The sequence below is a fragment of the Cebus imitator genome, unplaced genomic scaffold (assembly GCF_001604975.1).
Source record: "Cebus imitator isolate Cc_AM_T3 unplaced genomic scaffold, Cebus_imitator-1.0 Scaffold150, whole genome shotgun sequence".
In the NCBI taxonomy this organism is placed as follows: domain Eukaryota; kingdom Metazoa; phylum Chordata; class Mammalia; order Primates; family Cebidae; genus Cebus; species Cebus imitator.
In genome coordinates this window covers 5690263-5708380 of record NW_016107465.1, presented here as the reverse complement: position 1 = coordinate 5708380, position 18118 = coordinate 5690263, and the positions used below count along the sequence as shown (strand labels likewise).

The window sequence follows — 18118 nt, the reverse complement described above, 5'->3', positions numbered from 1 at the left end:
GGGATGAATAAATTATCTTGCATGAATAAATGTGTGCATGGATTAGTGAATGAATCCCCACAGTGTCTGAATTGAGGACTGGTTTGAAGAAGAAGGTAGCATGGTTGGAACAGGCTACTGCAAGAAGCAGTATTTGGAGTTCTTTTCTATGTATGTAAACATATAGGGTTTTGTTCATTTAGGTAATTTTAATGGGGGAGCTTGGAATTGTTTGATGGAGACGCATCACCTATTTTTTCTATAGTGCATTCTAGAGAATTCATTTGAAATGTCTGTAAATATTAGCAATATATTCATGCGTATACACCTCTATTAATTGTATATGTATTTATGTATGTATTTATTGTAAGAGAACATTGAGGTAGGGACAGCAAGTGTAAGTATCTTTCTTTTACAAATGAGCTTAACTTGCTCAAGGCTACACTACGATTTTGTTATAAATGTAATGCTAGACTGAGTTTTTCAGCAGATCTTTCCTAGAAACCTGTGACTTATAAAAGTGATCCTGGTAACCCACAAAGATTTATTCAGATTTCAACAATACATACACTACAGACTCAGATATAGCCCATCCATTTTAATGAAGGGAAAAAAATTATTTAGCACAAAACAGAGTATTAAATGCTGTATTCTATTAATATTAGTAATGAGAAATAGGCTCTATCCCTTGTAATATAGCTTGAGCCCATCATATCCACATTACGGTCATGGTGATATTCAGCTAGGCTGCCCTTCTCTGTCACTAGACGAATTCTCATATAATTGTACTTATTGAAATAGTTAAGGGAAATTGGGTAATTAAGAGTTTATCAGCTTGATTTTTCCAGAAGTCTTCCCTATAAAGCAAAGATAATTGGTCTGGATACTTTCAGCTAGAAAGAGGTTGTTAGGTTCTTAATTTTCATGGTGAATGAAGTAAGCTTACTTTATCTCTGCAGCCTCCCATATGCCTATATCCAGTCTCTGTTCTATGTTTGGAAAGAATCAAGTAGAAATAAAAAATCAAGAAAAATAAATGATAAATGATACATGGGATATTTTACTGATTTATATCAACGTATATAGATGTATGCATGTATACATGAATGCATGTAGAATTCAATGTAATCTAGTCCAAAAATTTTAGAATTATATGCTGGGGTGGAACCTTCAAGGTACCAGAAAACAAAAATTCAACTGTTTTATTAGGAACTACAGTCCTCATACACCTTTATTTACCAGTTCTGCTCATCTGTAGTATCAGAGGTCTGTATCTTCATTTTTGGAATTTTCCAAATACCTCCTAATACTCAGTGCTGCAATATCAATATTGCCAAGCCCTGCACCAGTTACATGGAACAGAAGGATTTTATTTCCTGTGTTTAGAACCCAATGAAAGAACAATAGAGTGGAATTGAGGACGTCTAGGTTTTTGCCTCAAGCCTACCAGAAAACAATTGTGGCCCCTTGGAAAAGTCAGTTATTCTGGGGCCTCTTTACTTTTCCACAGAGTCTACTAGATGACACCAAATAGTAATAGTTTAGACATCATTGCTATTCTAAAATAAACACAATTACACATAAAGCTGTGCATCATCTCTCACTATGTTTTTAGAGCCGCCTCCATTTTACAGATGATAAGCTGACAGAGATATAGCAGAAGTGAATAATTTGATCAGAGACTCCATAGTAAGTGGAACTAAAACACAAGTTTCTTTCACTTCTTGAGCTCACTTAGCCAACACATAGGTTGTTGAATATTTAACCCGCATTTTAAAGGAGGCTGTTCTTATAGGTCTTCCAACCAAAAGCAGGAAGTATTGAAATTCCTGAAAGATCACTAACTTTCTGAGATTTCCAGCTCATTTTCATGTCGAGCATGTTGTATAAGCACCAGATTAACTTCTCAATGAGTCTCTCAGCTAAAATTCTGAAACTCTTGAGGTCTCCTCCTTGCTAACTTAAGTTTATCCCAGATAGCAAGGAGAAAACCAAGGAGAAAAGATAAGTTTTCTATTTCAAAATAGAAAAGTGATTATAAGGGTTTTGATGTCAAATAAGTATATGTTTACCTGTAATAATTTATTGTACCTACTAATTGTGTTCTCATTTGGAAATGCAAAGGTGTTTGAGGCATAGGCTGTTGTTTTTTTCTATTTTTCTGCAAATACTGTAAGCTTCTGAGGTAGAACTTTATTTCACTAGCATCTGTAATGAGAACTTAACACAAGTCTATGAAACAGTCAATAAATATGCAACAAATAAATTAATAGGTGGAGACATGATTTATTTCCAGATAAACACACTATTAAGAAAGATCTGAGACATAAGCAAAAAGAAAGATTTTATTTCCAGTCATAGAGTGGCAACCGACATATGATAGAGACAACAAGTGCTATAGCGATTTGAAAGCGGCATAAAAGTTCTTATTGGATTTCCATAGGATAAACCACTAGAAAAAAAAAAAAAGGAGAGTTGGATTTTTATTTGTGGGGGAGGAGTCACAGGCCCAGTCTTGATTTTAAATCAAATTTGCCAAGCAACCATATTACAAGTAAAGTAATGACATAACTCACTATACTGAGACCTGCACAGCTTACAATGGTTGTCCAAGATACAGAAACAAGTAATTGTGGACCAGAATTTTAACCAAGTCCTGATGATCTCAAAACCCAAAGTCCTTTCTCTGTCCTTAAGTTGCCTTTGACAGTAATTTTTGGTGGAATGGTAGAAACTGGCTATAAGATGTGGATGGAAAATAATAGCATTGAAGACTGGTGAAATATATAGAGATGGTACTTTAGAATGAATGGCCTCTGTCCTGTTGCCAGTGAATGAGGATAACTCATTAAAAGTTTCAATGAAAAGACTGACAAGAGTAACATTAGCAAAGTGGCAGAGGAAGAATATCTAAGCTCTGAAAACAGCAAACACACCAAGGAAGAACAAGAAACTATCTGAACTAACCTTATAAAAGCTCTGAAAAATAGTCATAGACTTATAGAAAATGAATGTATCCTCAATCAGGAAAAAGACACCTTCCTATGGTAGGAAATCTTATGATGTTTTCACCTGCCTTTGCTCAAATTCCCATCTCCCATCTGTGTTTCATGGTCTTGAACTGGAAGAGGTAGCATCCCAGTTACCAGTTCTCTCTCTCAAACTGGAGATAGTGGACATGATTCTATCTGCAATGTTCTAAACTGTCCAGGGGCTGCTCAAAGGCCCGGTTTCTATTTCTCATAACTCACATCTCAGGTGGCAAAAGTATCATCCTCTGCTTTTGAAAGCTGCAGGGAGACTTCAGACCTGATGATATCTATGACAAAAGATGATAGGTGGAGACATAGAATAGAACATCTAAGGCCCTGAGGAGAGTCTAGTGTAAGACTCTTTGGAAAATTAGGACATCTGAGAGAAGTCATGTATATTATAGAGTTGAGAAGGCCAATTTCAGACCCTGGAAAGATGCCGACTCAGAAAACACCCTAAACTTCCAACTTTAGCTGATCCCTGTGCTCAGAGAAAATCCAGCTAATCAGTGAAGCACTGTCCTCAACAGAGTCTATCTTCAAAAACTGGAAGGTGTGTCTGTTTTTCAGATGCCCAGATTTCAACTATTACAACAAATTACAAGGCATGCAAAGAAACAAGAAAATATGACCTATTTAAGGGAACAAAATAAATTGACAGAAACTGTTGATGAGAAAGTCTACAAAAAAGAATGACAAAAAGTCAAAAAAAAAGCTTGTTATACCTGTGGCACACCTTTATGAGGACCAATATATGCATTATGAGAGTTCAAGAAGGCAAAAAGAGAAAACAAAGGGCAAAAGGATAATTTGAAGAAATGTCTAAAAATCTCCAAATTTGATTGAAGATAGGAATCTACAAATCCAAGAAGCCCAATAAACTCTATGTAAGCTAAAGTCAAAGAAACTACACTGAAACTACACTGTTAACAAAGTGTTGAAAAACGAAAACCAAAAGAGAGGCACTTGAAAGCAGCAATAAAGGAGTGATTTATCATTGCCAATCATCAGCAGTAAGATTATCCACCAATTTATAGGGAAGAAACTTTGGAATCCAGAGTTGGTGGGCTGATATATTTAAAATGCTAAAAGAAAAACAAAACTGTGAACTGAGAATTCTATGTCCAGCAAAACTGTCCACAAGAATGTGGGAGAAATTTAGACATTTTCATATGAGCAAAAACTGAGGGGTTTATTACCACTAGATCTGCTTTCCAAGAAATGATAAAGGGAGACTTTTGGATTGAAATGGAAGGATGCTACACAGTAACTCAAAGCTGGCCTTTATCAAATGCTTCTAAAAACTCAAAGAGCAAGAAATCACTTTTCAGCTTTTCCTGTGGGGCCAGCATTATCCTGATGCTGAAGCCAGACAAAAATACTAAAAGAAAAAAAAATACAGTGAATGACTCTTATGAAAATTGATGTAAAAAATTTAAAAACTTCAACAAAATATGAACAAATTGAATTCAGCAGCATATAGAAGGATTACACACCATGATCAAGTGGGATTTGTTTCTAAAATGCAAGGATAGTTCAACATATGAAAATTCATTGAATACATCATATGATTTAGCAATTCCACTTCCAAGTATATATGCAAAAGAATTCATATCAGGGACTTGAACATATATTTTTATATATTTATAGAAGCATTATTCACAATAGCTAAAGGCTGGAAACTGTCCAACTATCCAAATATGGAATAATGGGTGAATAAAATGTGAAATATACATGCACACCTTATTTTATTATACTTTGCATTATTGTGCTCCCCGATATTGCATTTTTTACTAATGGATGATTTGTGACAATCCTGCATCAAGTCTATTGGTACCATTTTTTCCAATAGCATGTGCTCACTTTGTGTCTCTATGTCACATTTTGATAATTGCCACAATATTTCAAACTTTTTCCTTACCATTTTATCTGTTATGGTGATTAATATCAGTAATCTTTGATGTTACTATTATATTAATACCTTTCTAGGTCTGCCATAACAAAATTCAGTTGCCTCTCCATATTTGTGGGAAATTTGTTCCAGTACCCCCACGAATACCAAAATCCAGGGATGCTCAAGTCTCTTATGTAAAGTGGCAGAGTGTCTATTTGCATACAACCTAACAATGCAAAAGCCACAATTATGTTCACACCAACCTAATAATTATTTTGGAGTGTCACAAACCTCACTCATTTAAGATAGCCAACTTAAGCCATAAATGTTGTATGTGCTCTGACTATTCCATAACCAGCAGTTCCCCTGTCTTTTCCCTCTCCTTGGGTTTTCCTATTGCTTGAAACACAGTAATATTGAAATGAGGCCAATTAATAACCATACAGTGGCTATAAGTGTTCAAGTGAAAGAAAAAGTTACCAGTCTGTCATTTAAATCAAAAGGATTATGCTTAGTGATGAATGCATGTGAAAGCTGAAATAGGCCACAAGCTAGGCTTCTTGTACTAAACAGCCAAGTTGTGAATGCAAAAGAAAAATTCTTGAAAAAATTTAAAAGTGCCACTGCAGTGATAAGAAAGTAAAATAGCCTTATTGCTGATATGGAGAAAGTTTTAGTAGTTTTATAGAAGATTCAAACCAGTCACAACATTCCCTTAAGCCAAAGCCTAATCCAGTGCAAGTCCCTAAATCTCTTCAATTCTTTGAAGGCTGAGAGAGGTGGAGAAACTGCAGAAGAAAAGTTTGAATATAATGCAGGTTTGTTCTTAGGCTTAAGGAAAGAAATCATTTTCGTAACTTAAAAGTACAAAGTGAAGCAGCAAGTGCTGATGCAGAAACTGCAGCAAGTTATTAAAAAGATCTAGCTGAGCTAATTGATGAAGGTGGCTACACTAAACAACAGACTTTCAATGTAGATGAAACAGCCTTCTGTTGGAAGATGTCATCTAGGACTTTCATAGCCAGAGAGAAGTCAATCCCTGGCTTCAAATCTTCAAAGGGCACAGTGATTCTCTTTTTAGGGGACTAATGCAATTGATGACTTTAAGTTGAAGCCAATGCTCATTTACTATCCAAAAATCCTAGGGCCCTTACGAATTATGTTAAATTGACTCTGTCTTTGTTCTATAGATAGAGCAACAAAGTCAGGATGACAGCACTTCTGTTTACAGAACGGTTCACTGAATATTTTAAGCCTGATGATGAGAAAAAATATATATATTTCTTTCAAAATATTACTGTTCATTGATAATGCACCTAGTCATTCAAGAGTTCTTGAATGGGGGTGTACAAGGAGATTAATATTGTTTTCATGCCTGTTAACACAACATCCATTCTGCAGCCCATGGATCAAGGAGTAATTTCAACTTTCAAATCTTATTATTTAAGAAATACATTTTGTAAGGCTATAGCTGTCATAGATAGTGATTCTTCTGATGGATTTGGGCAAAGTACATTGAAAACCTCCTGGAAAGGAGTCCCCATTATAGATGGCATTAAGAACATTTGTGATTTATGGAAGGAGGTGAAAAATCAACAAGAATAGTATGGATGTTCTTATTTTAAGACATTGCCACAGCCACCCCAGTCTTCAATAACCACCACTGTGATCTGTCAGCAGCCATCAACATCAAGGCAAGACTCTCCACTAGCAAAAAGATTACAACTCTGCTGCACAAGGTGGCTCACACCTATAATCCCAGCACTTTGGGAGGCTGAGGCAAGTGGATCACTTAAGGTCAGGAGTTGGAGACCAGACTGGCCAATATGGTGAAACCACATCTCTACTAAAAACAAAAAAAATTAACCAGAAATGGTGCAACATGCCTGTAATCTTAGCTACTTGGGAGGCTGAGGAGGGTGGATTACTTGAACCCAGGAGGCAGAAGTTGCAGTGAGCTGAGACCACAATATTGCACTCCAGCCTGGATGACAGAGAAAGACTGTCACTTCAACTAGGTAGGAGGGAGGTGGCATCTGGGACCAGTCTCTATTTGACGGAGCTTAAGATTGCAGCATCACAGATCTAAATAATCACAGCAGAGTCAAGAGTACTTTTTATGCAAGAATTAGAGAGGTTAGTAGAGTAAGAGGATTCCATTAAGAAACTCTTGTTTAGGTAGACTAAAGAAGAGAATAGAGATGCTTAGAGGTAGTTTAATTTTTTCATTTTTTGGAGAGACTGGATCTTGCTATTCAGCCCAGGTTGATCTTGAACTCCTGGCCTCAAGTAATCCTCTTGCCTTGGCCTCCCAAAGTGCTGGGATAACAGGCATGAACCACCACACCTGGCTTATTCTGGTTTATTTTTATAGCAAAAAACAATATATAACACACCAATGCTCCTCTTTGCTCTTTAAAAGTAAAACTGGTGGTGGGGCGTGGTGGCTCACGCCTGTAATCCCAGCACTTTGGGAGGCCGAGGTGGGTGGATCACGAGGTCAAGAGATCAAGACCATCCTGGTCGACATGGTGAAACCCTGTCTCTACTAAAAATACAAAAATTCAGCTGGGCATGGTGGCGTGTGCCTGTAATCCCAGCTACTCAGGAGGCTGAGGCAGGAGAATTGCCTGAACCCAGGAGGCAGAGGTTGCGGTGAGCCGAGATCGCGCCATTGCACTCCAGCCTGGATAATAAGAGTGAAACTCTGTCTCAAAAAAAAAAAAAAAGTAAAACTGGAGAAAATGGAGAAATACAAATTTATTATACTTGAACAATTCATAAACATTCAAAGCTTTTTATATATATCTTGCATTATGATAACCAGCATTTCTATTAAAAATGCATTACATATTGAGAATTTTGCCACAACTTTTTACTGGTGGAAAGCTTTTTCGAAAGTGATCTTTTTAAAAGATGTGGTCAGAAGGCTGACTACAAACAGCCAGGAAGAGCTTCTCCCACTGAGAGAGACCAGGCCATCAGGTAGACTGGCACACTCTGAGCAGATCTGAAAGTCATTTCTGAATGATTTTTGGGCATTGAGGGTTGACAGAGGGAGGATGCAGGATGCAGGCTAAAAGGAGAGGTAGCTGGGAAACCGGCATGGGGTTGCTAAGAACCAGCACTCATTCCTCACCCTGAGTAGCTCCTAGAAAGGAGCAAGTGAAACAGGTGTGGACTAGCCAACTGTAGCCATGGTCCTCTGGGATCCTAGCTGCAGGAGACCCCATAATCCCCACAGACATCTGAGCCAGTAGGGAGAACTTCCCAGAGACTTTGCACAGGCAGAACTCTAGCCTGCACAGAGCCCAGAAGGTTTAGCATAGGAATGGCTGCAGTGGAGAATGGCCATTGGTGCCCATCCCCCAAAGCTCAACATACTCCCCCAGGTGCTTTAGCTTTTGTTAGCTGCTGCACCTGGACAAAGCAGGGCTGTCTTGCCAGTGGGGTGGGGCCTGTGTGATCTGAACACCCCTATATCTGCCAGCCTCTCCCAGGATCCCTGCCTGGCTGCACCCATTAGCAGCACAGCCTCAGTTTGCTAGCGGCCACGCCACAGCTCTTTAATTGACAGACATTACCTGCCCATAATAATACTTTTGAAGATGAATTCCCACCAGTATGGACTCACCCACAGCATTCCCTGTCCTGTGCCCACTCACCCTTAGCCTTCCCCCAACCACCCTGCTGGTGTATATGTGCATGGAGCCAGCCACTGCCCCATCAGCATGCCTGCATGCACAGACTTGCAGATGCACATGCACATGCAAATCTACAACCTGTGCACATGCACGCAAGGACCCGTGACGTTTTGCTGGCATGCACACATGAGAGAGGTCACTATTGCCCCCTGGGGTGCTTTGCCAGCAGTCTCCATTGGAGTATTGATGCCAGCAGACTGGGAACCCCTTAAACCCTCTGCTGCAACAGGTGCTTAACCTTGAGGAGCCAGAGAACAAAGCTGCAGGTGGCCTGCTCCCAGTCCCCAAGAGTAAAAGCATGCAGCCCAGGAATGCTGAGACAAACACTGGCCCCCTGAAAGCATGCAGAAATGATGCCAGTTGACTAAACTCAACCGATACCACAGTCAAATGCTCAAAGGCATCAAAAAATACAAAAGTAAAAAGTCTCATCCAAAAGACAACAACTTCAAAGAATAAAGGAACATTAGGCCACACAAATCAAACTGAACGAGCACTCTGGCAACTCTAAAAGCCAGAGCACCTTCTTATCTCCAAATGACTGCACTAGCTCCCCAGCAGTGGTTCTTAACCAGACTGAAATGGCAGACATAGAATTCAGAATCTCGATGGCAAGGAAACTCACTGAGATAAAAGAAGGTTGAAATTCAATCCAAGGAAAACAATAAAATGGCCCAATAGTTTAAAGATGACACAGACATTTTAAGAAAGCACCAAACTGAACTTCTGAAAATAAAAAATTGACTATGGGAATTACAGAATTCAACTTGAAGCATTGATAACAGGATAGACCAAGCTGAGGAAAGAATCTCAGAGCTTGAAATTCCCTTGAAACAACAAAGGCAGTCAAAAAAATTTTAATGATTTTTTTCAAATGAACAAAACCTCCAAAAAATATGGAATTATGTAGAGACCAAACCTATGACTCTTTTGCATTCCTAAAATAGATGTAGATGGCAGAGCAGCTTGGCAAACATTTGAGGATACTGACCGTGAAAATTTCACCACCTTGCTAGCATGCAAATTCAGGAAATTGAGAGAAAACCTGCAAAATACTGTACAAGATGGCCATCCCTGAGACAAGTAATCCTCAGATTCTATAAAGTCTACACAAAAGAAAAAATAATACAGGCAGGTAGAGAGCATGGGCAGGTCACATGCAAAGAGAACACCATCAGGCTAACAGTAGACCACATTCAGCAGAAAACTTACAAGCTAGAAAAGACTGGGGCATGTATTCAGCATCCTTAAAGAAAAGACATATCAACCATGCATTTCATATTCAGCAAAACTAACCTTCAGAAGTGAAGTGGAAATAAAATCCTTTTCAGAGAAGGAAGTGCTAAGGTACTTCATTATCACCAGCCCTGCCCTAAAAGAAGTCCTTAAGGGAGTGCTAAACATGGAAATGAAAAACAGTTACCTGCTACCACAAAAACACACTTAAGTACATTGCCAACTGACACTATAAAGCAACTACATAATCAAGTTTACATAACAACCAGCTAACAACACAACAACAGTATCAAATCCTCACATATAAATACTAACCTTGAATATAAACAGGTTAAATGCCCCACTTAAAAGGCACAAAGTGGCAAGTTGTATAAAGAAGTAAGACAATCCTGTATGCTGTCTTCAAGAGACCCATCTCACATGCAATGACATCCATGGGCTCAAAGACAAGGAATGGAGACAGATCTATCAAGCAAATGAAAAACACAAAGAGTAGAAGTTGCTATATTAAAAAAGATAAAACAGATAACATAACAATGAAAAAAGACTAAGAAGGGCATTACATAATGATAAAAGGTTCAATTCAATAAGAAGACTCAACTATCTTAAATATATATACGCACTCACACTAGAGCACACAGATTCAAAAAAAAAGTTCTTAGAGACCTAAGAAGGGACTTCAATAATGGTACAATAATAGTGGGAGACTTAAACACCACACTGATAATGTTAGAGTGATCATTGAGATAGAAAACTAGTAAAAATATTTAGAATCCAAACTCAACACTTGACCAAATACACCTAACAGACATCTACAGAACATGCTACTCAACAACAAGAGAAAATGCATTCTCCTCATCTGCCCATAGTACATGCTCTAAGATCAATCCCACATCAGCCATAAAAATTTCTCAACAAATTAAGAAAAAAGCAAAATCACACCAACCACACTCTTGGACCATAGCACAATAAAAACTTAAATTAATACTAAGAAGATCACTCAAACCATACGATTAAATAGAAATTAAACAGCTTGCTTCTGAATGACTTTTGGGTAAAGAATAAGATGAAGGCAAAAATTAAAATTTTTCTTGCAACTAATAAAGATACAACATACAAGAATCTCTGGGACACAGCTAAAGCAGTGTTAAAAGGAAAGTTTATAGCACTAAATGCCTACATCGAGAAATTAGAAAGATTTCAAATTAACAAGATTCACACTTTAAAAGAACTGAAAAACAAGAGCAAACTAACTCCAAAGCTAGCAAAACCAAAAGTTGATTTATTGAAAAAAATAAGATTGGTATACCATAGCTAGACTAAGGGAAAAAAGATCTAAATAAACACAATCAGAAATGACAAAGATGACACTGCCACTGACCCCACAAAAATACATATATATATATATATATATATATATATATATATATATATATATCAGAGATTCTTATGGATACATCTATGCATACTAAATAGAAAGCCTACAAGAAATGAAGAAATTCCTGAAAACATACAAGATCCCAAGGTTGAACCAGGAAGAAATTGAAACCCTGAACAGAGCAATAACAAGTTCCAAAATCGAATCAGTAATAAAAAGCCTGCCAACCACAGAAAACCCTGGACCAGACAGATTCACAACTAAATTCTATTGCATGTTTAAAGAGCAGGTACCAACCCTACTGAAACTATTCCAAAAAACTGAAAACAAGGGACTTCTTCCTATCTTATTCTATAAGGATAGCATTATTCTGATAACGAAACCTTACAGAGTCACAATGAAGAAAAGAAAACATCTAGCCAATATCCCTGATGAACACAGATGCAAAAATCCTCAACAAAATATTAGTACACCAAATCCACCAATATATCAAAACACTAATTTACTACAAAAAAATAGGATTTATTTTCTAAGATACAAATTTTGTTCAACATATGCAAACCAACAAATGTGATTCATCACATAAACAGAAAGAAAAACAAAAAAAACATATGATCATCTCAGTAGGTGTAGAAAAGGCTTTCTATAAAATTCAACATCCTACATGTTAAAACAACCCATCAAACTAGGCATTGAAAGAATATACCTCAAAATAATAAAAGCCATCTCTCACAAACTCACAGGCAACATCATGGAGAGAAGACAAAAACTGGAAGCATTCCCCTTGAGAACCAGAACAAGAGAAGTATGCTCACTCTCACCATTCCTATTCAACATAGTACTAAAAGTCAGAGCCAGAGCAATCAGGCAAGAGAAAGAAATGTAAGGCATCCAAATAGAAATAGAGGAAGTCAAACTATCTCTCTTCACAGATGATATGATTCTATACCTAGAAAACCTCATAGTTCTGCTCAAAAGTTCCCAAAATAAATAACTTCAGCAAAGTTTCAGAATACAAAATCAATTCTATACACTAATTACATCCAAGTTGATAGCCAAACGAAAAATGCAACCACATTCACAATAGACACAAAAATAGTAAAATGCCGAGGAATACAGCCAACTAAGGAGATGAAAGATCTCTACAACGAGAATCACAAAACACTGCTGAAAGAAATCAGAGATGACACAAACAAATGAAAAAACATGCCATCATCATGGATAGGAAGAATCAATATTGCTAAAATGGCCTTATTGCCTAAAGCAATTTACAGATTAAATGCTATTTCTATCAAACTACCAATGTCATTTTTGACAGAACTAGAAAAGCTATTCTAAACTCTATATGCTACCAGGTAAGAGACTTAATATCCAAAGCAATCCTAAGCAAAAAGAAGAGGCATCACATAACCCAACCCAAAATATACTACAAGGCCGTAGTAACCAAAATAGCACAGTACTGGTACAAAAAATCGGACACATAGACCAGCGGACAGCATACAGAACCCAGAAATAAAGATGCACATCGACAACCATCTGATCTTTGACAAAGTAATCAAAAACAAGCAATGAGGAAATGACTCCCTATTTAATAAATGCTGTTAGGATAACTGGCTAGTTGTATGCAGAAGATTCATATTGGACCCCTTCCTTTTACCATATACAAAAATCAACTTAAGATGGAATAAAGACTTAAATGTAAGACCTACCACTTAAAAATCCTAGAAGAAAACCTAGGAAATATCATTCTGGAGATGGGCCTTGGCAAAGATTTCATGATGGAGATGCCAAAAGCAATTGCAAAAAACAAAAATTGACAAATGGAACTTAATTAAAGAGCTTCTTTTGCACAGCAAAAGAAGCCAAAAATAAAGTAAAGTAAACAGACAGCTACAAAATGGGAGAAAGTATTTGCTAACTATGCATCTGACAAACGTCTCATATCTGGAAACTATAAGGAACTTAAGCAAATCAACAGGCAAAAAAAAGAAACAACAACAACTCCATTAGAAAATGGGCAAAGGACATGAACACTTCTTTAAAAAGGTATGCATGTGAGCCACAAGCATATGAAAAAAAAATGTTCACCATCACTAATCTTTGGAGAAATGTAAATCCAAACCACAATGAGATACCATCTCACACCAGTCAGAATGGCTATTACGAAAAAAAAATAATACAGAAAATAACAGATGCTGCTGAGGTTGCAGAGAAAAGGGAACACGTATACATCGCTGTAAATTAGTGCAGCCACTATGGAAAGCAGTTTGAAGTCTTCTGAAAGAACTTAGAACTACCATCTAATTCGGCAATCCCTTTACTGGGTATATACCCAAAGGAATATAAGTCATTCTTCCAAAGAACACATCCACACATATGTTCATTGCAGGGCTATTCACAATGGTAAAACATGGAATCAACCTAGATGCCCATTAACAGTGAACTGGATAAAGAAAATGCCATACATTTATACCATGGAACACTACACAGCCATAAAAATTAATGAGATCATGTGCTTTGCAGCAACATAAATGTAGCTGGAGGCCGTAATCCCAAACAAATTAATGCAGGAACAGAAAACCAAATACTACATGTTCTCACGTATAAGTGAGAGCTAAACATTGATTACACATGGACACAAAGAAGGTAACAATAGGCGCTGAGGCCTAACTGAGGGTGGAGAGTGGGAGAAGGGTGAGGATCAAATGACTACCTATCAGATACTATGCTGATGACCTAGCTGACAAAATAATCTGTACCCTAAATGTCTGCAATGTGCAATTTATGCATGTAAGAAACCTGAACATGTACCCCTTGAGTCTAAAATAAAAGTTGGGAAAAAAAGAGAATTTTATAAAAAAAAAATAGACATTGAGGACTGCTAGAGAGGCAAGTAAGGGAGGGGGGAAAAGTAACGAAAAATTACCTATTGGGTATTATGCTCACCAACTGAGTGACAAGGCAATTCATACCCAAAACTTTAGCATCATGCAAAATATCCATGTAACAAACCTGCATATGTACCCCTTAATCTAAAATAAAAGTTGAAATTATGAAACAAAAAATAGTGCTGAAATTAAGAAACCCTGCTCTAGGATACTTGAACACCTAACTCATGACTTGCTAATCATTGTATCTCTAGAATGGTGTCTGGCCATAGAGGGAATTAGATAAATCATTTAAGATGACCAGAGACAGCAAGTACTCCACAGAATATTATCATGTAGGGAGTTATTGAAAAGAACATGCAATTTCATCTTATTTGATTTTTATGTCATTCACAGCATGCTCTTTCTATTCCAATCCTTTAAATGTTAGTGACCCTGAGAATTTTCCCATTGGCCCTTTTCTTTTCTTGTCCTCTTACTTCCTCTTTTCCTATTCTTTTTGGAGTCCCCTCATGCTCATAGACTTCTGAAATAATCTCTTCCAATTGTATAACTCACTATGAAATCTATATTAAAAGTCCACAAAGTTCTATTTTCAGCTCAGACATCTCTCTAGGGCTCTACTATTGCCTATTCACATGTGAACGCTCACAGTCTCCTTTCTCCACAGAACCCTTATACATACCACACATGATGAGCACAGAGCATATAAATCAGATCTCCCTCCCAATTCCCTGTTTCAGCAGATGAATGACCAAAAACCATGTGTGTTGCCTGACACATGGACTCCTCTCTGACTTCTCAACCCCATTTTCAATCCTTACCATGTGTTGTAAATTCTACTTCTTAAATAGCCTAAATTGATGATGAATTTATACCTTCTCGTCAGCTTTACCCCTAGAAACACATTTCTTCCCTGTATCCTGTCCACCAACTCTTAGCTTGCCTTCGTGTCTCTATTTTTGCCTCTTCCAGTCCCTTCTTAGAGTCACATCCTTCATCTTTCTACAAATATATATCTTCTCATATCCCTCTCTATCTTAAAATTCTAAGATTTAAGCATATGGATAAATCTAAACTTCCTAGCTCTAAAATGCAAGACAACTTATGATTTTGCCTCTGCCTAACTTGCAGCTCACCATTATAAATCTTTTCCTTCTTCATTCTGAGTTTCTTTTTCTCTTTTTGTTTTGTTTGTTTTTGCCACCTTCCATCCCACCTGCAACACTGAGTTTTCTATTCACATGCTGTTTCCAGGTCTGATACACCCTCCCCCTCACATTCACCTAGTTAGTGGAGAAAGCTGTATGTTTTTCTCACTATTCGTGATGGTCCATTTCATGTGTCAACTTGGCTAGACTATAGAGCCTAGTTATTCAATCAAACACTAATCTAGGTGTTGCTGTAAAGTATTTTGTAGATTTGATTAACGTCTATAATTAGTTGACTTTACATGAGGGTGATTAACCTGGATAATCTGGGTGAGCTTCATCCAAGTAGTTGGAAGGCTTTAAGAGCAAAACTGAAGTTTTCCTGAGAAAGCAAACCCCCCCCCTGTGAGCTGCATCACCCCTGGTTGGGTTGTTCAGTTTGCCCTTCCTAATGATCCACCCTACAGATTCTAGATTCGCACAGTCAGTCCCCACAATCACATAAGTCTCATTTTACACACATACACACATACACACACACACACACACACACACACACACACACACACACCCCACATTCTACTTATTCTGTTTCTCTGTTGAAACCCTGGCTGATACACTACTCATGCCTCTCAATCTGACATTCTGCATGCAGAAGACAGTATTATAATAAACACTTAGGCTTTCTCTCTCTCTTTCTCTCTCTCTCTCTCCCCTTCCAACTGTACCCCCAATCCACTCTTTTCTAAGGAAGAAGTAGTGACTATAGTGACCAATTAAAAGAACCAGAGCTGGTATTCTGTGGCTCATGCTGTTTTATTAATGAGTGGAGCTACTCTGTCTTGTAACCTGAAACAAAACTGGCATCCTGCTGAAGCATGTACACCTGGGTGGGATGCTGCTGTGCTTGTGGCTTAGATATGATTTATTTGATCCCTGCCAAGTCCCCTGCTGAAATGTGATGCTCAATGTTGGAGGTGGGGCTGATGGGAGGTGTTTTGGTCACGTGGGTAGAATCCATCATGAATAGCTTGGTGCCATTCTCATGGAAATGAACGAGTTATTGCTTGATTAGTTCTTATGAGAACTGATTGTTAAAAAGAGCTTGGTACCTCCCTCCCTTCTCTCACTTCCTCTTTCCTCTGCATGTGCTCTGCACATGCCAGCTCTCCTTCACCTTCCACCACGAATGGAAGCAGCCTAAAGCTCTCACCAGAAGCAGATGCTGGCAATATATTTCTTGTACAGTCTGCAGAACTGTAAGTTAAATACACCTATTTTCTTTATAAGTTCCCCAGCCTAAGGATTCCTTTATGGCAACACAAATGGACTAAAACATAAGATTGGTACCAAGGAGGGGGTGTTGCTGTAAAGATATCTGAAAATGTGGAGCAGCTTCAGAACTTGGAAGAGTTTGGAGGGATTGGAAAAAGAAAGACAAGGGAAAGTGAAATTTATTAGAGAATTTGGTTAAGTGGTTGTAACCAAAATGTTGGTAGAAATATGGACAGTGAAGGCCAAGCTGACAAGGTCTCAGATGGAAAAGAGGAACTTACTGGGAACTGGAGCCAAGGCCACTCTTGTTACACTGTAGCAAAGAACTTGGCCACATTGTGACCATGTCCTAGAGCTTTGTGGAAGGCAAGTTTAGAAATCTTAAAATCAGCCTTCCACAAGGTTCACTTAAACTCAGTTGGAAAAATTTTCCATCATGAGGTTCAACATACTGCCATATGCTCCTACCCGAGCCTTACATAAGGCCAAAGCTTGCTCACCTGAGCCATTGCTGAGACCTTTCTCTTTCTGAATCCTGAGAAGTGAAGACCTCTGCCTGCCATGTGCTTCTCCTCCCAAACTTGCAGTGTCTGTGGATTTCTTTAGCTCATTCTGGCTGACATAACCTCCCCAAACTTGTTACTTAGTGGTCCCTGAGAAATAATGAACCCAGAAGCTTTTCCTTTTGTCAATATTCTGGTGTCTAAGCAGCTAATCATTCAAGAAGTGCCATAGCTAGTTTTAGCAGCTTATGATCAGATATAGGAGCAAATAAATGACCTAAAGTTGGAATTTGTAATTAAAATGCAGAGTGTGAAAATTTGGAACAACTTGCTGCAGAGATTAGCAAGAATAAAATGGAATCAGGTGCTAACAGTCAAGACAATAAGGAAAAGGTTCTGAACGCACTTCAGAAATCTTTGAGGCTACCCTTTCCATGATAATCCCAGAGACCAGGCTGGGCGTGGTGGCTCATGCCACTAATCCCAGCAATTTGGGAGGCAGATCACAAACAAGGTCTAGATATTGAGACCAGCCTGCCCAACATAGTGAAACCCTATCTCTATTAAAAATACAAAAATCAGCCGGGCGTGATGACGCACACCTGTAGTCGCAGCTACTCGGTAAACTGAGGCAGGAGAATCGCTTGAACCGGGAGGCAGAGGTTACAGTGAGCCAAGATCATGCCACTGCACTCCAGCCTGGTGACAGAGCGAGACTCTGTCTCAAAAATAATAATAATAATAAAATATAACCCCAGAGGCCTAGGAGGACAGGACAGTTCTGGGGAACTTGTCCAGAGTGTCACTGCCCTGTGCCATTTCAGGATGCTGCTCCCTATCTCTCACTCCAGCTCCAGCCATAGCTCAAAAGGACCCCAGGTGCTGTGCAGGCTGCTGCTCCAGAAGGCACAAGCCATAAGCTCTGGCAGCTTTCATATGGTGTTAAATCTGTAGGCTCCCAGAATTCAGGAGTGATGGAGACTTGGCAGCTTCTAGCTAGATTTCAGAGGATACATAGAAAAGCCTGGGTGCCCAGGTAGAAGCCTGACACAGGAGCCCATGCAGATAACCTCTACAA

General features: G+C 38.3%; 1 long non-coding RNA gene across 2 annotated transcripts in view; it reads right to left on the bottom strand.

Annotated features, from left to right (window-relative positions):
- Positions 1–2394: 2394 nt before the first annotated feature.
- LOC108314360 overlaps positions 2395–18118 on the bottom strand; it is a 58237-nt gene continuing 42513 nt past the window's right edge. For both annotated transcript variants that reach the window (XR_005202555.1, XR_001829432.2), the window contains one exon: positions 2395–2431. This is a non-coding gene — a long non-coding RNA (uncharacterized LOC108314360). The remainder of the gene's footprint in view (positions 2432–18118) is intronic.